Below are 24,334 nucleotides of genomic sequence, written 5' to 3' on the forward strand. Positions count from 1 at the left end.
TCAGAGAACTACAATTCCAGAGTTCCCTGGGAAGACGGATTGATTGTTAAGCTACTCTTTGAGCAACCATGAATGATATCCTTCTGTACTTCATGCATCTGATGAAAATGGAGGGCAGAAGGAGACTAGCAGTATTTCGGATCCTTGTCATTCTGGTTTCATGGACTCAGTTTTGGAAGCAGGATGTTTCCCCTCTTTTTTTTTTCTCAAGAGCATCTAGGGCCTTCACTGAGTGCCAGTGTAGGGGTGAAGACTTCTCTCCCCATGGTTGTTGCAGTCACCAGTCACCTAAGTGTGGCTTAAGGGGGAGCAACTAGGAGTAGAATGGACAGTGAGAAGGTTAGACAAGATCTCTTCAGTTTGGATTAATACCCAAGCCAGTGAAAGATTCCAGGCTTACAGTACATGCCTCATTCTTGAGCTGATTATCAGTGAGTCTTCTTCCCCTCCTCCCAGATTTGTACAGTCAGGCCCAGAAGGACAACCTCAGGAACATTTATAGTTCCCTCCAATAGTACTGAGAAATGGAAAACATCAAGATCTGTAATTTCAACATGCTCTTGTTCATAGTGGCTCTTGACAGTACATAATGTACAATCTAATTATATTTTTTCTGATTTCAAATAGGGCAAATTCCTTATGTCATATTAACTGCTAACCGTTTGTGTATGTAAGCCAGCATAGGGAGCTAATAAACAAGAAAAGTTAAATGAGAATGAGAGAGAGAATGAATACTGTGTTTGCACTTGGCCTCCGCCACCCACGCTGGCTGCATTTGCAGTACTTTAACTTTGTTGCATTGCAGGGGAAAATGTTTGCTTGAGTGAGTGTCCCTTAGTTGGTGGCAGGGCAGGGTCTGGGAGGTGGTTAAGTGAGAGAGGTTAAGCTGGCTGGCTGAGTGGGGGGGTTGCACTTGGTTTGACATGCCAAGATCTGAGTAGTGACCACCCTTACCAGCGGAGAGACCACCATTGCTATCTTATGAATAAAAATAATTATTCTCCTACCTCTGTATGTGTTTGTTTATTTTTAATGTTGTTTTAGGCTACTTAGATGTGCAGCAGCCAAGGCCAGCACCTTGTAGGTGTTTTTTTTAAAGTAATTGAAATGTAATTGTAGTGATTACTTTGGAGGAAAAGTAAAGTAATTAGTTACTTTCAGAGCAATTGTAATTGTAATGGGTAATTACTACTTTTGGGGCCATGTAACTGTAACTGTAATTTATTACTTTTTAAAAATAATCTTCGAAGCTCTGTAGTACAAAGCTTGTATTCTGGCTGTGTATAGCCTGCTAAGTGCAGGTATAAAACTATCCGTCTTTCAGAAGTCATGCTTGTCTAAACAAGGAAGCTGCTGCTGTTTCAGTCTTGTTCAAAACTCATTGGGTTGTATCCCATAAAGCGATAAGTCAGTGCAAAGGTTACCTAAAGTTGTTCTAGGCTTCCCTCAATCCTCTGGAGTAAATTTGAGGAAGGTGTGGGGCATGTGTGGGGGGAGGAGAGTGAGCAATCCTTGCACGGATGGGACAAGTTAGTTGAAGAGAGTCCATTATTCTGCTGAGTAATTGAATCTGTATTGTTTTGAGTTGTTCTCCAGTCCACTTTGTTCTACATTGACGTGAGAGAGCAGTGATGAATAAACACACAAAACAGATCAAGACTTAGGACAGAATCATCTAAAGAAATCTTGAAACTAGAAGGAGATAGTCTTTTTACACCCTAGAAAAAACTAACCTATGGGAGATACTCAGAGGTAGAGCATATGCTTTGCATGCAGAAAATCCCAGGTTCAATTCCTGGTATGTCCTGGGTAGGGCTGGACAGAACTCCTGTTTGAAATCCTGGAAGCAGGGAAGCTTTTTCAGTCCAAGGCCATATTCCGTCTGAGGCAGGGCCGGATTATCCATTAGGCTTAGTAGGCTGAAGCCTAGGGGCCCGGAGCTCTTGGGGGCCCGCGATCCACAGAAGCAGGACAGGAGCCATGGATCGCAGGACAAGAGCTTCCAAACCGCCCGCCATCCCCCCCCACTTCACTTACCTTTTTCTCCGCTGTTTTTTGCTGTTTGCCATCAATCAAGATGGCAGCCAAGGTTTCCCTAAGGGGCTGATGCCTCTGCTGCCATTTTGGTTGATGGCACGCATGCGTGCTACACATGCGCATTGCTGCCATCAACCAAGATGGTGGCAGAGGCTTCAGCCCCTTAGGGAAACCTCGGCTGTCATTTTGATTGATGGCAAACCTGCACGCGCAGTGCGCGCAGCCGCAACAAAAGCAGAAAGGTAGGTGAAGCAGGGGGATGGGGTGGGATGGAATGGCAGGCGGCTCAGAATCAGCCTAGGGGCCCTCCTCAGCTTAATCTGGCCCTGGTCTGAGGGCTCCATGACAGAGTGGGTGGAGTCAAAGTCATGTGGGTCAGACCACATATGTGACGTTTAGTTTTGTACAGTAGGCTATATTCCAGCAATGCAGTGGCAGAGGCTTCTACACATGGTTACACCACATCACATCCCCCATTCCAGGCAAGCAAGAGGCTTTATCTCAGGTCAAGAACACATTTCAGCCAGGCAAAAGCAGTGAAGAGGATGCAGAGCAGGTCTGGTAAGGGGTCGGGCCTGGAGGAGAGTCCTGAGGGCCAGATAAAGAGAGCTGCCTTGGGGGCCCCAGGCTGGAGGTTCTCTATCCCTGATGCACTGTGCTAGCTGAAGTAATGGTCGGATTCATATGGCAGCTCCCTATGTTCCCAATACTCAGGAATATGCTTGTTCCTGAGAGACTTACTCTCATAGCTTCTAAATGAGAGACTGAAGGTACATTCAAGCGGCCAGAATTTCCATCTTGGCAGCCAGAGTGCAGGGTTGGAGGAAGATGAGAAAAAGCATGGCTCTACATGCTTGCCAGAGCTTCAACAGCTGCACTGACACTATGCCATTATTTCCGTCTAGCAGAGCTTCCATCTTAACTACCAGGAGAGTGGATAGCTGAATGCAGGAGCCTCTTGGAGCAAAAGATGCTGGCAACACAACTGAAGAAGATAGGTCATGAACATCAACAACCAATTGAGTATTTACAACACACATTTTATTTGCATTATTCATTATAATCCATTTTGAGCCCCTGGGAGTAGCAAGCTAAAAATGTTCTGCATAGGTGAAATCACAATGTGAGTTTGGTCAGTTATGGAGTGGGGAAAAGCCAATTTTCTTCTGCATCTTAAACAACAAGATCAACATCCATCTGCAGGTGCACTTCTGACAAGCAGTATGTAGTGAGGAAATAAGCTCTGCATGAAATTGTCATCACAGAAGTTGATCAGCATAGTAGTTTTAGCCATGTTGAAAGTATCCCTGGGCAAGATTCTGGAAAGGGTGGTTGCATCCCAGCTCCAGGCACTCTTGGATGAAACTGATTATCTGGATCCATTTCAATCGGGTTTCAGGCCCGGTTTTGGTACGGAGACAGACTTGGTCGCCCTGTATGATGACCTCTGTCGGGAGAAAGACAAAGGGAGTGTAACTCTGTTGATTCTCCTTGATCTCTCAGCGGCTTTTGATACCATCGACCATGGTATCCTTCTGGGGAGACTTGCGGATTTGGGAGTTGGAGGTACTGCTTGGCAGTGGTTCCGCTCCTATCTGGCAGGTCGTCTCCAGAAAGGTAGTGCTTGGGGAGCACTACTCGATACCCTGGGCGCTCCAATATGGAGTCCCGCAGGAATCAGTTCTGTCCCCCATGCTCTTTAACATCTATATGAAGCCGCTGGGTGCTGTCATCAGGAGTTTTGGAGTGCGTTCTCATCAGTATGCTGATGATACGCAACTCTACTTCTCCTTTTCATCTTCTTCAGGTGAGGCTGTCAAGGTCCTAAACCGATGCTTGGCCGCAATAATGCACTGGATGAGAGCGAACAAATTGAAGCTCAATCCAGACAAGACTGAGATGCTGTTAGTAAATGGATCCCTTGACCAGTTGGATGTTTTACCTGTTCTGGATGAGGTTACACTCCCCCTGAAGGAGCAGGTGCACAGCTTGGGAGTCCTTCTGGATCCGTCCTTGTCACTTGAGGCGCAGGTGGCCTCGGTGGCACGGAGTGCTTTTTACCAACTTAGGCTGGTAGCCCAGCTACGCCCGTATCTGGACAGGGAACATCTTGCTTCAGTTGTCCATGCTCTGGTAACCTCAAGATTGGACTACTGCAACGCACTTTACGTGGGGCTGCCCTTGAAGACGATTCGGAAACTGCAGCTTGTGCAGAATGCGTCGGCCAGATTAATAACTGGGACCAAACGGTCGGAACATGCGACACCGATTCTAGCCCGCTTGCACTGGCTGCCTATATGTTTCCGGGCCCGATTCAAGGTGCTCGTTTTAACCTATAAAGCCTTACACTGCACGGGCCCACAATACCTGATGGAGCGTCTCTCCCGATATGAACCTACCCGTACACTACGCTCAACATCGAAGGCCCTCCTCCGGGTGCCTACTCAGAAAGACGCCTGGAAGGCGACTACAAGAAAGAGGGCCTTCTCGATAGTGGCCCCCAAACTATGGAACACCCTTCCTGACGAGGTACGCCTGGCGCCTACTTTACTATCTTTTCGGCGCCAGGTGAAAACCTTCCTCTTTGCCCAGGCATTTTAATATTTTAATATTTCTATCTTTTAGTATTTGAGTATTTGTATTAATGTTGTAAAGATAGTTATATGTTTTATCTTTTCTGAATTTTTTACTTTTGATTTGTATTTAATATGGGTTTTCATGTTAATTTTGTCTTTGTTGTATGTCTAAACTGTTGTCTGATTAGGTGGTTTTAAAATTGACTGTTTGTATATTTATATTTGATGTACACCACCCAGAGAGCCTCGCTATGGGCGGTATAAAAATTAAATTAAATAAAAATAAATAAATAAAAATCCCAGAGAAAAGTGTGTTCTGACTTTGTACTCCATGCCAGTACTTATAATTATTACATCAATACTACAGAACAGCCTTTCCCAGACTTTGGGTCCCCAGATTTTGTTGGACTACAGTTCCCATAGTTCTGAACCATTGGCCGTGCTGGCTGGGGCTGATGGGAGTTGTAGTCTAGCAACATCTGCGACCCAAAGGTTGGGAACAGAATATTGTCTCTGTCATCATAAAACTGCAGGAAAGTATTTGAATTTGGGAGGGGTAGGGAATTTTTGGCAATACCCTGCACCCTCCTGAATTACTCTGGAAGGATTGGGTACCCTCCAGAACAGAGGTAGGGGTATGTGGAAGAAAGTGGAATAACCAGAAATTGCCTTTCTCCGCTTTTCTGCTGGGAGATTGCTTCCATTAAGGGACAGAAAACATTGCATACCACCCATAATTCCCAAGATTCTTGTGGAGGGGTGCCATGATGGTTAAACTGGTATAAAATAGCTATATAAGTTTGCAGTGTAGAACTTTGCAGTGTGTTGAGTAGCTTTCTGGAAGACAGGAAAACACAAAACTGTGATAAGAAAAACTGCCTTGAACTTTTCTGTCTGTTTTCATGTGGTGCAGGTATATTTCCAGGCTTGCCTCTGTATAGTGTTGTGGTGGGAACTGTAGTGATCCATGTAATAATGAAGTGGTAAATATATTTCTGATAGAAACCAAACTAAAAAGGTGAAATAGAGCTAAAAAGCATGTGCAGAAGTTGCAGACTGAAGATTGTTTTAAATAGGGTGCATGGTTGCATAAGCAACAGAAGTATGAGCTTTATCATAGCTTGGGGGGGGGAACAAATGTCTACAGTTACAAGAAAATGTGCATGATGTAGGTTTGTAGACAAGTGACAAACAGGCTGTTTATTCTAATGATGGACTGTAAAATTAAACTTTAAATAAAAAAACCTCTGACCTTAATTCAGAAATATTCTAGTGCCACATAAACCTCTCTAAGCAGATATTCTTTATCTCCTCCGCTCTGTACACACAGAGTGCCTTGGACAGCTCCTTGAAAGTCTGGACTAAAACCTGGAGCAGATTGTGCTTTTTAACTTGTTCATAAACAGTCTAGAGTTAGGGGTGAGGTGGCCAAGTTTGCTGCTGATACTAAATTGTTCAGGGTTGTTAAAACAAAAAGGGATTGCGAAGAGCTCCAAAAGGACCTCTGCAAACTGACTGGGCAATAAAATGGCAAATACAATTCAATGTAAACCAATGTACAGTTACTCATATTGGAGCAAACATCTTACATTCTTGCACTGAGGTCCTGCTAGCAGGCTTCCCATGGGCAACTGGCTGGCCACTGTGGGAACAGGATGCTGGACTAGATAGGCAATTGGCCTGATCCAACAGACTTATGTTCTTAACCACTGCAAGCTACATAAATTTGCATTACTGCAATAAAAATGAATGCATTTTCTCGTAAGAGAAAATACTGGGCCATTATTTAACCAACACTGTTACCTTTTCGGTGCCAGGTCAAGACTTTCCTCTTCTCCCAGGCATTTTAGCATGTTTTTAAATTTTTTTTTAAATGTGTTTTTAAATTTGTATATTTGTTTTTAATGTTTTTAATTGTTGTAAACCACCCAGAGAGCTTTGGCTATGGGGCGGTATACAAATGTAATTAATAATAATAATAATAATTTAGGAAGGTTTCTGTGTGCAATATTCCAATCATATCTCTTTAAATTTGTGCAAAACTATGTCTTCCATGACAGTGTCGGGGAGAGATCACTGCTCAGTGGTAGAGAACATGCTTTGTATGTATAAGATCCCAGCTTCAACCCTTGGCATTCTCTATTAAAATTATTAAAGGATGCTGGACTAGATGGGCCACTGGCCTGATCCAGCAGGCTCTTATGTTCTTACAGCATCTAGCACAGTGCATTACAATTGCAGAAAAATCATTAAGTGGTTCACCAAGACCCTTAGCAATTTTCAAGTGGTCCATGGGGGGGAAAGAATATGGGGACTGCTGGTCTACACTGACTGGGACCCTCAGCATGCAAAGCAGATGCTCTACCACTGATCTGTGGCCCTTCCTCCAGCCACCTTAGGCAATTCTTTAAGAACATAAGGAGAGGCTGCTGGATTAGGCCAGTAGCCCATCTAGTCCAACCTCTTGTTCTCATAGTGGCCAGCCAGATGCCTATGGGCAGCCTGCAAGCAGGACCTGAGTGCAAGAGCATTCTCTACTCCTGCAGTTTGCAGCATACTGCCTCTGACTGTGGGGGCAGAGCTTAGCCATCGTGGTTAGTAGCCATCAATAGCCCTATCCTCCATGAATTTGTCTAATCCTCTTTTAATGATTAAAAGTTGGTGGCCATCACTGCCTTCACAAGCCATCACAAGTCTTTACGGGAGTCTTCCTATGACATCAAAATGTGATTCTTCCTATTTTCCCATCATGCCCCACCTACTCTGTGTGCATTTTCTTCCTCCCACTGCCATAAACTTTCAGATATACACTTAAAAGGGGCAGCACTGGAGCCATCAAGTCATGATTTCAAAGGTTTGTTCGGTTGTTCAATTAGTTTCACAAATGTAACCACACTTATTAGAGTCTCATTGTGAATTACCTGCTTGCCTTCCCCAGGAGTAAAATGCTGCCCAGGGCTCCTTCTAGGAGGAAGGGTGGGATATAAATTTAATAAAATAAGTAAATAATATCCTTATGTTTCCTTTGTTTTTAGGAGAGGGCAATCAATAACTCCTGATTAAGAAGGCTTCTGACTCTCTTGCTGTCCACATGGATAGTCCTGTGGACATCAAGTAACACTTTATATGAGCCCCAGGATGAATACTTCATATTAGCCCCAGGGCTTGCCTGCAGCTGAAGAAGTGGGTGCAGGCTCATCTAGTAGTTGTGGGAAAGGAATACTTGCCTGATTGATGGTATGGGGAGGAATGCAGCTTTGTGGTCACTAATGTCCTTAGAGTTTTGGTTTTTTTACAGTGGACATGGTGGGTACACTTCTGCCCGATTCCAGCTGCATTAAAATCTCTGATCTCTTCACTGATGTCTGTGGGTAGTTCTCTTTTCATCCCTGAGGACTTCTTCTTCATGCGAACAAAGAAATGACACATCAGATAATGAGATGGTTCTTTTCTACATTTTTGTTTCTCTTCCTCTGTCCTCCTTTTCCTGGATACACTATTACATTCCTTCTTCAAGGTGATTTTTCAGTCCCCTCCCCCAGTCAGTTTACATTTCATCTCATAGAGATTTTTGAGGAAGGTCTTTTTTTTGATATTTGGAGTTTTTTATTTGTTTATGGCAGTTTTGATTTTTTTTGCTTCCCTTAGGGATTTTCTTTAAAGATTTTTAAGCATCTGCAAACTACAGGATTAACCCATATTTATTCATGCCTTTTTCTTGTGTATGGATGGTCCAGTCCTTGTGGGCAGACTTGAAATGGAAATGTATGGAATGATCAGACTTGGGAATTCTTCTGTCTATATAATTTCCTGCTTAAAATGATATGAAAAATAATACATGAGAAATACTTGACCATTTTAATTTTAAACCAGTAAGGAATAACTGCAATTTACACATGGCTTGATACATTTTAAATCTTTGATCTTATGCCATTTTAGGGCTGAGCAAATGAAGTGAAAACTATAATGGGCCCTCTTGGCTATCAGGCAGTTTTAGGGTGCCTTAAACAGGGATCTTCTATATAAGGTACATTTGTCTTTGTTAGAACAATGACAGTTACCATAAAGCTCTTAGGGGTTATTCATCTGGCCAGATACAGCGTTCCAGCTGAATAATTCTGCATTTCACACAGCAGAGGCTGTAGAGATTCTTTTCCCCCTGGTAAAACACAGTAGGCTGTGAAACATTATTAGAGGATGATAATATTACTATGCACATCCTCTGTTAATTTCCTGAATACTTCCTCTTTGTGAATTTATTTAGTCTCATATAAAATAGTCTCTCTCCCCCCCTACCTACACAGTCCTTGCTTAAAACCCTATTTTGTCATTAATCTCTCAAGGCTATGTTTGATTCTGGAAGAGAGCCAAGTGCTAAGAAAGTAGATAGCTTGGAAATGTTGGGTTCAGGAAGAGTTTGATCCAGAAAGGCAGGGATGGGGAACTTCTGGCCTTCCAAATATGCTTGGACTACATCATCAATTATCTCTGGTTCAACAACTAGAGGGTCACATTCCAGCAAAAAGGGGAGAGAGTCAAGCTGTTTTCTTGCAATGGCTAGCTCTCCTGATGTACATTGATTTAGGAGGTAATCCTATACACATTTACCTGGGAGCTAGCCCATTGTGCTTAAAATGTGTAACTATTGCCCTTCTGTTTTGCTTTAAATGTTTCCATGGAACTTTGTCTGATTTAATTGCTTCAGGAGAGATTTTATTTATTTATTTATTGTACTTATATACCTCCCATAGCCGAAGATATATGCTGGATGCAAATACAGTCATTTGAAAATATCTTCATGAAATGCAGAACTGCTTCCCACATTATTTGCAGCTTCTTGTATTTTCATATGAAGTTCCCTTATATTTTATCAGACCATTAATCCAACTAGTGTCATATTGCCTGCTTTGATGGGAGGCTTCCAGAGTCTTTGACAGGTAAAATCTTTCCCAGCCCTGTTTTTCATTGCTTATTTCTATCCCTCATGATTCATGATAATGAATGAATGATGAGGGTTATGTGTGTATGCGGACAACCTGTGAAAGATTCCTATGCCTGTTCCTCATTCATGGCCAGTCATCTATACAGTGTATCTCGCCACTCATGGACACTGTGTTGCTCATTCGGGAGAGAGAAAGAAATCCAAATGTTGCAAAAAAAATTGAAGCATGTAATTTAAACATAGTGCAGAACAAGACATCTTGTATTTAAACACACTGCAAAGTTTTGATGCGATATTTTAATTTTCTTTGTTAGAATTTCGGCGTAGAATGTGGCATATCTAAATCTGACTTCTTGTGACTACTTAAAGTGGTAGTTCTTGATTGTATTGTCACTGAAACACACAAATTGTTTGATGGGTACATTTGGTCACTGCTGTATCTGGGGCAGCTGACTTGGGATTCAGGCAGCCAAAATTTAATATGCATGCAGTAAATGAAATAATTGTATGAGAAGCATAGTTCTTAAAATTAGCTTGTTTAGTAAGTGCAAGAACTGGGTCATATTAAAGAGTTAATTTGTCTTTCCATGTCCTCACTAGGGTCAACTTTATAGTTCTACTGGGATGCTTTCTGAAAATAATTGGAAAACTGTTTCCTTAATAGTTCTGTTTCAGGCTTTCATGGTTTCATTTCAGTTCTTTATTGCTGCTTTGAAAGGTCCTGGTATAAGAATGTCTGGTACAGAAGCACCAGTATCTGAAAATGCATCAGTTTCCATTTGCAGCTGTTGTAGTATCTCAGCTGGGACCAGTAAGGCATGAATGGCCCAATTTTTAGTGCGTTGCACTAGAGAAAGAATTGATACACAGCATCCCTGCTTATCTGTTCAGCAGGTCCCACCAGGTTCTATTTCAGTAAAAAACAACAACCATGGTGATCTAAGTCAGATGATGGCAATTTCTATTTTTAAAAGACTTGAGTAAGAAGTGGAGGGTTGAATCTGATGTCTGGCTTTGGATTTCTGAGGGGTATGTGATTTATTTATTTGTTACCTTGAATTTGAAACCAACTGTAGTGAACTAACATGTTTATTCTTCAAAAAATAAATTAAATTATGCATACTCACTACAAGTAAGCTTGCATGGCATGGCCTTGTCCCAAATCGATAATTAGAAGGCCTATAAAGATACAGACCAGAGGTGGCAGTTTTGATGACCCTGTGTGCCTCCAAGTTTGGCTGAAGCTCAGTTTGGGGTGCGCAGGGGGCACATGAGGAGGGAACAAAAGAAGTGGCCTTATAGCAGACCAATTTTTGACTGGTAGAGGCTCGTCTGGACCTGAGGAAGAGGTCTTTCACAGATTTCCTACCTGATCATTTTAATAGAGAATGCCAAGTGTTGAAACGCCATTCATTTAAAGCACATTCAACATACATTTGAAGCACATGAATCCCACAGAATCCTGGGAACTGTAGTTTGTTAAGCATGGTGGGAACTATAAGTGTGAGGGGGAAACTACACTTCCCAGGATTATTTAGGGGAGGTCATGTGCTTTAAATGCGAGTTGGGTGTGCTTTAAATGTATTATGTGGATCTGCATTACTTCATAAACTTTGGCTGCACATAAATCATTTTAACTAAATTTTAAAATGAAAATAACGTACAAAAGTGTACTGGATGACCATGGGATACGCACCATCTCTCAGCCTAATCTGCCCCTCAGGGTGAAAACAACAGAGGGGGACCATGACCACTCCAAGGAAGAAGGGCACACTTAAAATGTAGAGGAAATAATAATAAATGTAGAGGAATAATAATTTGTAAATAATAATTTAGGCAAATGCTACATTAGGCTGCATTAACAGAAGTATAGTTTCCAAATTGCATGAAGTATTAGTTCCCCTCTATTCAGCACTGGTTAGGCCTCATCTTGAGTACTGTGTCCAGTTCTGGTCTCCTCTCTTCAAGAAGGATGCAGACAAACTGGAACAGGTTCAGAGAAGGGCAACAAGGATGATCAGGGGACTGGAAACAAAGTCCTATGAGGAGAGACTGAACGAACTGGGCATGTTTAGCCTGGAGAAGAGAAGACTGAGGGGAGATATGATAGCACTCTTTAAGTACATGAAAGGTTGCCACACAAAGGAGGGCCGGGATCTCTTCTCAAGCGTCCCAGAATGCAGGACACAAAATAATGGGCTCAAGTTGCAGGAAGGCAGATTTCGACTGGACATCAGGAAAGCTTCCTAACTGTTAGAGCCAAACGACAATGGAATCAATTGCCTAGAGAGGTAGTGGGCTCTCTGACACTGGAGGCATTCAAGAGGCAGCTGGACAGCCATCTGTCGGGAATGCTTTGATTTAGATTCCTGCATTGAGCAGGGGGTTGGACTTGATGGCCTCTTCCAACTGTACTGTTCTATGATTTGCAACCATAGTGTGAAATCAGATACATGTCAAAACAGTATGAAGAACTATTTGCATGAGCATGAATTGCAAATATATTTATTATTTACACAACCTGTAAAGATATTTACAGTGCAATCCTACGCATGTTTACTCAGAAGCAAGTCCCAATGTATTAAATGGGGCTTACAGGGAAGCATGCACAGGACTGCAATTCAATTACAAGGAACTTCACTCACCCAATCCAAAATCATGCCACTTTAAGCTGTTTTGCAACTTTTATATTTGTTTTATTGCTATTGGATTATAAATGGCTTTATTTCTTGTTGTGAGCTGCCTTGGTTTCAGACCCTACCTCACAGGGTTGTTGGAAATGTTCCATATACACAAACACTGGAGATGTAAAAATACATACACCCCATATAATAGTTTATTGTCAAAACCAGTTGGCCATTCCAGAACATTTTTTTAAAAAAATAAGTATTAGTTTCCTGCCAAATAAAAGCAGTGACACATAAGTAAGCCATGCCTAACTGGTTTTTTTTAAAAGGATTGGGGGGGGACGACACAGAAGGATTTACAACACAATCCTTTTCTATGTTCACTCAAAAGTCCCATTGATTTTTTCAGCATAGCATAATCATGTCTACTCAAAACTAAGTCCTACTGAATTCAATAGGGTTAGCTCCCAGGTATGTGGAATTGGCATTGCAGCTTTACTCCCAGAAAAAATTCATATTGGGAAGGTTTTCAAAATAGGTTATGAATAAGTCAAATAAACTGCCCTCTTCCACAGTCCAGTACAATTTTAACTTGTTTGACTCCTTAATTAGAAAAGTATAACACTGCAACATGTACTTTTTAAAACATCTATTCAAAAATTAATTGAAAGATAAAAAACATAATATACCATTTTTGCAAGTAATTAAAAAAATACTGCACTCTCCTGCTGTGATCTTCTGTTGTAGTGCAATCCTATGCATGTTTACTCAGAAGCAAGTCCCAATCCTGTACAGAGAAAGCACTCTTCATGCTGCTTTATATATATTTACTGAATTCCTGATATGAGATGAGCAGGAAAAGGAAACTGTTCTCAGAACCTGAAATGAGCTTTAGCTATTGCTATTGTCAATCACTTATTGGCTAAAAACCTGAAAGGGCGGGGATTAGAGCTGCCGGTACTAACAGAAGTTGGGGGGGGCTCCCTGACATTTTGGTTTATATCGTTTGAACCAGACTACCTAGAAACTTAATTTTCTTTTTAAATGAAAGCTAAGAGGCCAGAGATTAAGGTGAGTCACTTGGAGAGGATCTCCAAAAACCAGAGCCTCCCGGCAAAAAACAGACACCTGGCAACGCTATGGTTTAGCATTACACGAACAAGTCAGTAACCCTTGGGTTTGTGCACTCACCAGTCACCTCTGATGTGATGGTGAGGAAGAAGTTAGAAGCTTTTTCTTTCATTTTAGATTAACCACAACCATAATTCCCAAAGCCATACAAACTGTGGCTAAAATTACCTGTAGTTAGTTAAAACAAGCCAATTTCAAGCCACAGTTTATGAAGTTGGCTTGTTTCAAGAAACCATGGTTAAAAGTATTATTTTTTAATTGCTGTAACCTGCCCTGGGACCTTGGGGTGAAGGGAAGATAAGAAATTGAATTGATAACAATAATATAGTGTAGGGTTCAGATAGCACCCTAAGGTGTGGTTAATCTAAAACGGAAACAAAAGCTTCCACTCTTCTCACAACTGTGCTGGAAGGGAAAGGGAAAGTGCACAACCCCAGACTTGCTGCAACTTGTTTGTTCTCGTAATGCTAAACCATGGTTTACAGTTTTTCCAAACACAATTGCCATCTCTCATGCACAAAGAGTTCCTTATAAAATGATTACTTATTATGGTTCTGTTGTTGAGATCACTTATGTCAATGTATGTATGCTTTATCCCCAGTTAACACTAAGTATGTAATCTGAAGTTTGAAATGGCACGATTAGGTGAGATAAGCTTTACAAGTATGAGCCACAGCGCAGTCATATGTCTGATCGAATGTAAGTCACATTGGGTTCAGTGGGACTTTCTTCCAAGAAAGTGGGCAAAGGACTGCAGTTTCAGAGATCTTATTAGATAATAAAAGACTTCTGTCTTTTTTATTATACTTCAATTACATAATTATCTTGTGGGGATACAAATGTATGAAGCTTGTAGGAAATGCGAGGAAACTGAGTTATTGTTTATGGCTTGTTTTTCTGTGGGCGGAAAACTTTAAAATTAGGAGTTCAGTTAGTGTAGTTACACGAAAAATTGAAACTATTTTATGAGATCTTCATACACTTTAAACGGCTCTTATCTTCTTAGACAAAATAGGAAATGCAGGTGAGAGAACCTGTTTCCTAGCTGCCACTCTAGCCACTGGACCATGTTTTGGAGGCTGGGCAGGCATCTACCTGGTGTATTCTCTACTCTTCCTTTGGCACTTCTTGTGTATATTGTTTCTGCTTTTTCTGGAACTTCAGTGTGGCATAGGTGTACCCCAAACCAGCTGTAAATTTATCAAACATTTGGTTGATGCCTCTACTAAATTCATGACTGATGTGAGATTTGAACCAAGAACCTACCAACTCCTGCAATTAGCCTATTACACAAGTTCTTTGTCTAGGCTAGTGATGGACTCCTTTTCTGCAATAATGGGATTTGCCATCAGATTAATTATTATTTATATTCTCTATCTTTGCGGAGAGTATTTTGAGTAAACTCTCTGTGCCTGGTTTCAGATTCATTCTTTTTAATTCATTTCTGTTTAAATTCACTTTGAAATCAATAGTGTGAGTGATACTTTTATCGATCTACTTTCTATGTGAGCTCTTCAAAAGTGTATTCCCTTTCACTGATGGCAATGAAGTGTTGATTGTAACTGACAGACAGAAAGCAGTTGAGGGGTATGAGGTGTTGATTGTAAGCAGCAGGTGGGGATCTGCAGTGAACTTGAAAAGGAATGTAAACAGGCAATCATTATGGAGTTCCGAATGAAGATCAATACCAGTGGAGACTAGTGAATAAGTAGCAATGATAACATCTTTAATTCTCTGCAAAGCAAAGAAAAAAGAAAAGAAAAGGAGGAGATCTGAAACATGAAAAGATATCGGAGGAAAAAGGAATTGGATTGTTAACTACCACCAGGCACCAACACTTAAAAATGAAACGTAAAAAAAGGAGAGGATTCCATCCCTAGTCTAGGTAGAAGTAAGTTGAAGGACTCGCTTTATAAGAACATAAGAAGAGCCTGCTGGATCAGGCCAGTGGCCCATCTAGTCCAGCATCCTGTTCTCACAGTGGCCAACCAGGTGCCTGGGGGAAGCCCGCAAGCAGGACCCAAGTGCAAGAACACTCTCCCCTCCTGAGGCTTCCGGCAACTGGTTTTCAGAAGCATGCTGCCTCTGACTAGGGTGGCAGAGCACAGCCATCACGGCTAGTAGCCATTGATAGCCCTGTCCTCCATGAATTTGTCTAATCTTCTTTTAAAGCCATCCAAGCTGGTGGCCATTACTGCATCCTGTGGGAGCAAATTCCATAGTTTAACTATGCGCTGAGTAAAGAAGTACTTCCTTTTGTCTGTCCTGAATCTTCCAACATTCAGCTTCTTTGAATGTCCACGAGTTCTAGTATTATGAGAGAGGGAGAAGAACTTTTCTGTATCCACTTTCTCAATGCCATGCATAATTTTATACACTTCTATCATGTCTCCTCTGACCCGCCTTTTCTCTAAACTAAAAAGCCCCAAATGCTGCAACCTTTCCTCGTAAGGGAGTCGCTCCATCCCCTTGATCATTCTGGTTGCCCTCTTCTGAACCTTTTCCAACTCTATAATATCCTTTTTGAGATGAGGCGACCAGAACTGTACACAGTATTCCAAATGCGGCCGCACCATAGATTTATACAACGGCATTATGATATCGGCTGTTTTATTTTCAATACCTTTCCTAATTATCGCTAGCATGGAATTTGCCTTTTTCACAGCTGCTGCACACTGGGTCGACATTTTCATCATGCTGTCCACTACAACCCCGAGGTCTCTCTCCTGGTCAGTCACCGCCAGTTCAGACCCCATGAGCGTATATGTGAAATTAAGATTTTTTGCTCCAATATGCATAATTTTACACTTGTTTATATTGAATTGCATTTGCCATTTTTCCGCCCATTCACTCAGTTTGGAGAGGTCTTTTTGGAGCTCTTCGCAATCCTTTTTTGTTTTAACAACCCTGAACAATTTAGTGTCGTCAGCAAACTTGGCCACTTCACTGCTCACTCCTAATTCTAGGTCATTAATGAACAAGTTGAAAAGTACAGGTCCCAATACCGATCCTTGAGGGACTCCACTTTCTACAGCCCTCCATTGGGAGAACTGTCCGTTTATTCCTACTCTCTGCTTTCTGCTTCTCAACCAATTCCTTATCCACAAGAGGACCTCTCCTCTTATTCCATGACTGCTAAGCTTCCTCAGAAGTCTTTGGTGAGGTACCTTGTCAAAAGCTTTTTGAAAGTCTAAGTACACTATGTCCACTGGATCACCTCTATCTACATGCTTGTTGACACTCTCAAAGAATTCTAATAGGTTACTGAGACAGGACTTTCCCTTGCAGAAGCCATGCTGGCTCTGCTTCAGCAAGGCTTGTTCTTCTATGTGCTTAGTTAATCTAGCTTTAATCATACTTTCTACCAGTTTTCCAGGGACAGAAGTTAAGCTAACTGGCCTGTAATTTCCGGGATCCCCTCTGGATCCCTTTTTGAATATTGGCGTTACATTTGCCACTTTCCAGTCCTCAGCCACGGAGGAGGATCCGAGGGACAAGTTACATATTTTAGTTAGCAGATCAGCAATTACACATCTGAGTTCTTTGAGAACTCTCGGGTGGATGCCATCCGGGCCCAGTGATTTGTCAGTTTTTAAATTGTCCATTAAGCCTAGAACTTCCTCTCTCGTTACCACTATTTGTCTCAGTTCCTCAGAATCCCTTCCTGCAAATGTTAGTTCAGGTTCAGGGACCTGCCCTATATCTTCCACTGTGAAGACAGATGCAAAGAATTCATTTAGCTTCTCTGCAATCTCCTTATCGTTCTTTAGTACACCTTTGACTTCCTTATTATCCAAGGGTCCAATCGCCTCCCTAGATGGTCTCCTGCTTTGAATGTATTTATAGAATTTTTTGTTGTTGGTTTTTGTGTTCTTGGCAATGTGCTCCTCAAATTCTTTTTTAGCATCCCTTATTGTCTTCTTGCATTTCTTTTGCCAGAGTTTGTGTTCCTTTTTATTTTCTTCATTCAGACAAGACTTCCATTTTCTGAAGGAAAACTTTTTGCCTCTAAGAGCTTCCTTGACTTTGCTCGTTAACCATGCTGGCATCTTCTTGGCCCTGGCGGTACCTTTTCTGATCTGCGGTATGCACTCCAGTTGAGCTTCTAATATAGTGTTTTTAAACAACTTCCAAGCATGTTCGAGTGATGTGACCCTCTGGACTTTGTTTTTCAGCTTTCTTTTTACCAATCCCCTCATTTATAACTATGGGAATCCACTAGGGATGCCAGTGTGCCCACCAGTAACCCCATGATGCCTATAAAATGTCTCAGTAAGTATGCCCTCAAAAACTTATAACACAAAAAATATTGTTTGCTTTTCCTGCTCAGTTCCAGTTTGCACTGGCCTAGCCTCTTTTACATTGAGTATGCTCCATTAAACATACCCACATTTGTTTTGATGCCAGGATAGGATACTCACTGTCCCATCCATTCCGAACAGAGGAGAGGTGCAAACAGTTTTTTTCTGTGAGCAACTGCAGCAGTGACTGATGTAGGTAACTTTGTTGTGTGTGACCGACTGGGGTGTGTTTCTCTCTTTTTATGCACTTTTCGATGTGGCAGCCATTTAGTGTTACGCCACACACTCCACAACAGCCATTTTGTGACTGCCCACAGCACTTTATCAAATTCCAAATGTGCCCACTGCCCCCAAAAGTTAATTACCCTAACCTTTCTTCTCTGACCCTAGCCCTTTTGAGGTTTTGTTGTTATGTGCCTCCAAGTCGACTACTGTCTACAAAGCATGCAGTCTCAAACATTGCCACAACTGTGTATGGAGTTATGGAGAAACTTAATTTGCAACTAGAATGAAACAAAACTACAAATACTTATTTATTCATTTCTATCCCACACTTCATCAATACATGATTCCAGGATGGGTTGTAAGTTTGTTTCCGGGCTGAATTTAAGATGCTCACGTTAGTGTTTAAAGTAGTGAACAACTTCTTTCCTAAATATCTGAAAGACCACTTCCTTTTTGGGAGGGTTAAAATTAGCAGAGGAGGCCCTCTTGGTAGTTTTACCATCCTCAGAAATTTGGGAGGTAGTAGCCAGGGAGATGGCATTCTCTATGGCGGATGCTAAGCTGTGGAATTCCCTTCCCACAGAGGTGCACCTAGCACCTTTGTTGTATAGCTTTCATCATATGCTGAAAACACACTCCTTTACCCTGCCATTTGACACCTGAGAAAAATATTTTTAGGATCCACTCTATTGATTTGTAAATTGTTCTGATTTAATGATTGTAGTTTTAAATTGTTGCAACCTGTCCTGGATACTTATGGTGAAGGGCAGGTAAGAAATTTAAAATAATCATAAAATGCATACAACAATGCGTCCGTTAATGTAACAATACAACCATTAATATAATAAAAAGGCTAAAATTTAGGAAAATGTACAAATTCCATCATACAGAGGTGAGTCTTTAGGTTAATTGACTAAATATGCCATGCTGTCTTCATTGTCAGTTACCCAGCAAACCCACTGCAATCAGCAGAGCAATTTTCTTGGGTGTATGAGAACAGGCTTTGTCATAAGCTTCTGCATTAACAGATTGCTGAAAGTCAGCAGCATGGCAAATAATTAGTGTGTAACATTGGAGTGATGCTAAATTAGCATCAAGAGCCCAGTTATTACTTGTTTTTTAGCAGTAGTTTGCTGCAGCTGGTCGTTTGCCCAATTACCCAGAGGCTTTGCACTTAAGTTTCAGAAATTATCCCTGGATAAAAGGGATCAGACAAACATGACATTATCAATGAATGAATATGAAATAGTACTTTTTATATATGTGAGGAAGGATCAGAGTATGACATTTTGATACAGGAAGTTATCAGTCTAACAGTCTATTCTGAGGCGATTGTTCCTGTGTCATCAACCAATCTTTGTTTTAGTAACATCTTTATTTGCAAAACATTTTCTCTTTTAGTATTAATTTTTTATTTTAAATAGGATAAAGCTGAACATTAAGTTCTCAGTTGCCATTGTGTTTGCCTTCTAGTGTGATTGAACTCTATTTTTCAACCTTTGAAAAATCTTCCCCACCCCTCCTCTCTGCTGCCTTGCACCTGTTATCCCCCCCCCCGCCAAATTCTCTGCAATAGATATATGGCCTGTCACAAATGTATTGTAGATATTGGGAACAAGCTTTGGACAACTAAGATGTGCCACTCAATCTCTTCTCTCCAGCTGCCCCTCAAAGCCTGTTAATAGTTTGAATGGGCCAGAGGGCAATTTCCCTTGTTGCTTACTTCTAGGGACCTTGTGTGTGCTGGTTACCAAACAAATGACAATGTACTGATTTTCCCAGTACTTGTTGCCTGCTTGACCTGCCCTTTAAGCCAGGGATGGAGAAATGCAGGCCAAATGCAGGTCTCTTCTTGGGCCATATGCCTCACTGGCCCTGCTTTGCACCCTCCACAAGTATGTTTTGCTTTGCTGGAATGTGTCCTTGGCCTCTGATAATGACTCATTACCTTGGTGAAGGACAGAGAAGCCTGGTGCAATAGCAAAATTGCTCTGCCCACCACTGGCATGAGGTCCCCATGCCCAGAAGGAGATACAGCCTTTGGACTGAAAAAGTTTGTTATCTGTAGCACACCTGTGTGTGTGTGGAGTTCCACATGGAAAACCATGGTAAGTGGTGTTCTAGGGTGATTTCCTACATGCTCTAAGTGAATTGCAGCTACACCAGTTCAGCCCCATTTTCTCTCTCTCTCCCTTTTAGGAGTGGCCATTCTTTTGTAGTTAAAATTTGCCCAAGCTATGTGCACCCATGTCCAAACATTAAGAATGGCTACCTACAAAGAATGCTGTGTGCCTGTACTGGCTGAACATAATGGCTGAATGTAATGGCAAGGGTGTTTCTCTCTTGGATCACTGAAGGGGGATGCAATTTGAAAAGAGCCAGGAAGATTCTTTCTGCACCTTCCCTGGGCCCATTTACATTCCCAGCAGGCTCGAAGATAGTTGTTGTTGAACTCCCAAGTCCCACCAATCCCTGACTGGCATGGCTGTGTAGCTGGGGCTGCTGAGAGTTTGTGTCCAGTAACAGCTGGAGGGCCACAGGTTCCCCATCCCTACTCAAAAAAGCATCCAGATGATGGAGGGAGGTGAATATTGGGGATATGGGCTTCCTCTCTATCATCTAGCTGTTCTATGTTTGCAAGGGACAGCATCCAACACATTTCCTGTAAAAGGGATTTTTAGGGAGGAAAAAATTAAATGAAGCAATATGTACAAGGTAGGGATGGGATGAAGCTTTGCAGGCAATCATTTTTGGGAAGTGGAGAGTGAAATTGCCCCAGAATAGTGGGGGCAGCAAAAAATGGGGAGGGGGTAGGTGGCTCACCTTCGAAACAGGGTGGTGAATATTCTATTCTATTTTTGTTTACTTATTTCCTGCTGTCTTTTGTGGCAGCAAGAGCAGAGTTCATTGAGCAATTTATTCAGTAGCCGAAAGCCACCATTGTTTCCCTCTGCCCCACAACTGCCATGGGCCAACCACCTGTTTACTCGATCCTTGACCATCGTGGCTCATGAGCTGCAAGAACAGACTGGGCGAGGGGATCAAGGCAGTGGTAAATGCGTCCTTGGAAGAGGGCGTGATGCCATCAGCTCTCAAGGAGGCAGTAATAAAACCAATTTTAAAGAAGCCCTCCTTGGATCCCCAAGATCTGAACAACTTTTGCCCAATCTCAAACTTACCATTATTGGGCAAGGCGGTTGAGCGGGTGGTGGCGAAGCAGTTGCAAGTGCACTTGGAGGAAGTGGATTATCTGGATCCATTTCAGTTGGGCTTCAGGCCTGGACAGGGGTCTGAAACAGCATTGGTCGCCTTGGTGGATGATATGAGGAGAGAGTTGGATGGGGTGAATGCACCTTCCTCGTTCTCCTGGATCTCTCAGCGGCTTTTGATACTGTTGACCGCGGTATCCTTTTGGACCACCTGAAGGGATTAGGCATAGGGGGCACTGTACTGCAGTGGTTCCATTCCTTCTTCTCTGATAGGCACCAAAGAGTAGCATTGGGGGATTAGGTTTCGGAACCTTGGCCTCTCACCTGTGGGGTGCCGCAGGGCTCCATTCTCTTCCTGATGCTATTTAACATCTATATAAAGCCGCTGGAGGCTATCATTAGGAGATTTGGGCTGCAGTGTCACCAATATGCGGATGACACGCAGCTCTATCTCTCATTTAAATCTTCACCAAGGTTGGCTGTAGAAACCCTGTCCAAGTGCCTGAAGTCGGTGAGTGGCTGGATGGGAAGGAATAAGTTGAACCTGAACCCTGACAAAACCGAGGTACTGTTTGTGGGAGACAAGGGAAGGTTAGGGGATTTGGACCTGGTGCTCAATGGGGTACAATTACCCCTGAAAGACCAGGTCCATAGCCGCGGGGTCATTCTTGACTCCCAACTGTCCATGGAAGCTCAGGTTTCGGCTGTGAGCTGGGCAGTGCTGTATCAACTCCATCTGATACGGAGGCTACGCCCCTACCTTCCCAATCATCTGCTCCCATCGGTGGTACATGCCCTGGTCTCCCCTTGCCTAGACTACTGTAATGCACTCTACGTGGGGGTGTGTGTGGGGTGTGTGTGTGTGTGTGTGATGCTCCATGTCCTGTAGCTACCAACCTTCAACTTCCAAAGTATTGAACTTGTAGTCTCCTTCATAGGCAATGACACAAATGTTAGTTCCTGCATCTGCAAACTTTATATTGGTGATATGTAAAAGAGAATTTCCCTTTTTAAAAATTCCTCCCTCAACGCGCCGCTCTACCACGATAAGCTGAGTCTTGTTGAGTGAGGTCATCTTGGCTGTTATTGAGTTTCTGACAGTTTTCTTTGCCCCTTCTGAACTTCTGACAGTTTTCTTTGCCATGAGACACTTAAATCTATCAGATCTAATGGGGAATGTCCTGGAAAACAACATCCCATTATTGCATCACTCCCATAATCTGCAGAATAGCATGGTTGAAGAGCTTCCACTGTGAATAAAGCTATAATCAAATGAAGCTGGATTTCAAATAGCACAATTGGCAGGACGCTGAACATTTCCCTAGATATATCTCAAGATTTAAATCAGATCTCCTCTATCCTGGAATTGATTGTCCCCAGGCAAAAAGATCACCAGCTTGACCTACATGCTTATGAATATGCTGTAGACAATACTCTGTAAGAAGAGTCCTTCAGTTGTATCGCTACAGTTATCAGCCATCTCCATCTTTTCTCTACTGGGCTTTGAGTCAACTGGAAACTCCAGCTAGGCCCTCTCTCATGCATTTCCTCGCACAATACTAAAAGAGAACTACAAATCCGAAAAGCCACCATGCCTTTCATCCTGATGCTTTACCTCCCTGCCACTGAATAACATTGTATTCAGGTCTGAGGCAGTTTGGGGAGGGAAAACACAATGGTGACTGTGGCACCATATAATGAACCCTGAAAGAAATAATGTTGTTCTTGCCACTGCCACCTCTAAAGGCAGCAGCAAAGAAGGTGGCTTTTTAAAAAAGACTTAAGATTAGCCCTGCCCAAAGGTTTTGGCACATATTCGTATAATAATATTGCCACAAAATCAGGGTGTCATTTTATCTCAGCCCTAGAATGAGGTCTGTCAAATGTATATATTGTGGAGACTTGAGGGAGGCTATAAGGTCAAGACTTTCCTCTTCTCCCAGGCATTTTAGCATGTGTTTTTTAAATTGTTTCAAATTTTTTAAATTGTGTTTTAAATTGTTTTAAAATATGTGTTTTAAATTCGTATATTTGTTTTTAATGTTTTTAGTTACTGTAAACTGCCCAGAGAGCTTCGGCTATGGAGCGGTATACAAATACAATCAATCAATCAATCAATCAATCAATCAAATTTAAAGAGATTTATTGAGAAGGTTTTTTTCTATTGGTGTGTGTTGGGGGAAGGGGAGCTTTATTTAATGAATTCTTGAGCTCCATGTTAGATCTTGTTTGCAGCATTAACTTTAATGTGCCATTGTTTGGGCTGACAGCCTTGTCATATACCATTCTCAAAAGTTCTGTCAGTCCAAAGTACTGTGTCGATAAACCGCTCAGAGACATTCAATATGGCTATATTTAGCCAGTGTAAAATGTTGTACCTAATCCCCTTCCTCCAGCTTCTCAAATAACTGTTCATTTGGCTCCAGGAAGGCTCATATAGCTATTTGTCTCTTGGCTGTGCTGAGAGTGAAAGGGAGACTGGGAGGGGGAGGCACACAAGCAAAGAGACTAAAAATAGGCAAGCGCCTGTCGATAGCAGGTTTATTACATGAGTATGATCCCCTTTTAAAAGCAGCAGAGACAAGGAGGCAGAGGGGGCTGGGATAGGAATGGATCTTAGTCAACATTTCAGATCTCCTCATTCAACCATGAATTTGGAATTGATCTAAAGCAGCCTTTTTCAGTCTAGTGACCCCAACTCCAATTCATGTTCCATGCCAGCAATTGAAAATCTCAGACCAATGGACTAAACTGGATCCTCTGTGCCCCAGTCAGCATGGCCAGTGGTCAGGGATGATGGGAGTTGTAGTCCAACAACATGTGGAGGACTCCAGGGTAGAGGAGGTTGACATAAAGCCGACATGGGGCTACTATTTAAAAATGGTTTAAAAACATCAGCTAGTAAAAAAATGCTGTGGCAGTCCCTTTGGTACTAGGTCAGCCAAAACCCGATGAACTGGTGCTTCATCAGCTGCCTGATCAGTGCAAGCACAATTCAGAGTTCTAGTGATGCTCTTTCTAAAGTCCTGTGTTGTTTCGCCCCAGCATATGTTGAAAAAAATGCCGCATGCCTGAATGATACAGAGACACATTTGCACTCAGTACAATTTGCAGGTGCGTCCCTACTTCAGGTTCTACTTCCATTCACCTGTCAGGTGGATTCTGTGAGGAGAAGATAAGAAGCTTCTTGGTAGCTCTCTTGTGGAACTCTCTCAATGAAAGCCTTACATTCTGTTAGAAAACATCCTTATCCAGCCACGAGAGTGGCTGTATACTATAGCCAGCA

At 42.1% G+C, this 24,334-nt stretch overlaps 1 protein-coding gene across 5 annotated transcripts in view; it reads left to right on the forward strand.

Annotated features, from left to right (window-relative positions):
* The window catches only part of PKIA (cAMP-dependent protein kinase inhibitor alpha), a 60,662-nt gene that overhangs the window by 28,626 nt on the left and 7,702 nt on the right, over positions 1-24,334 (forward strand). Inside the window, exon 1 of one of the 5 annotated variants that reach the window (XM_061601873.1) lies at positions 2,946-3,060. The exons of the other annotated variants lie outside the window; for them this stretch is intronic. The gene's annotated coding sequence lies outside the window, so the exon portion shown is untranslated. Of the gene's footprint in view, positions 1-2,945; positions 3,061-24,334 lie in introns of those variants that run through there. 5 annotated transcript variants of the gene reach the window in all.

This window comes from Rhineura floridana, chromosome 1 (genome assembly GCF_030035675.1).
Source record: "Rhineura floridana isolate rRhiFlo1 chromosome 1, rRhiFlo1.hap2, whole genome shotgun sequence".
NCBI lineage: Eukaryota > Metazoa > Chordata > Lepidosauria > Squamata > Rhineuridae > Rhineura > Rhineura floridana.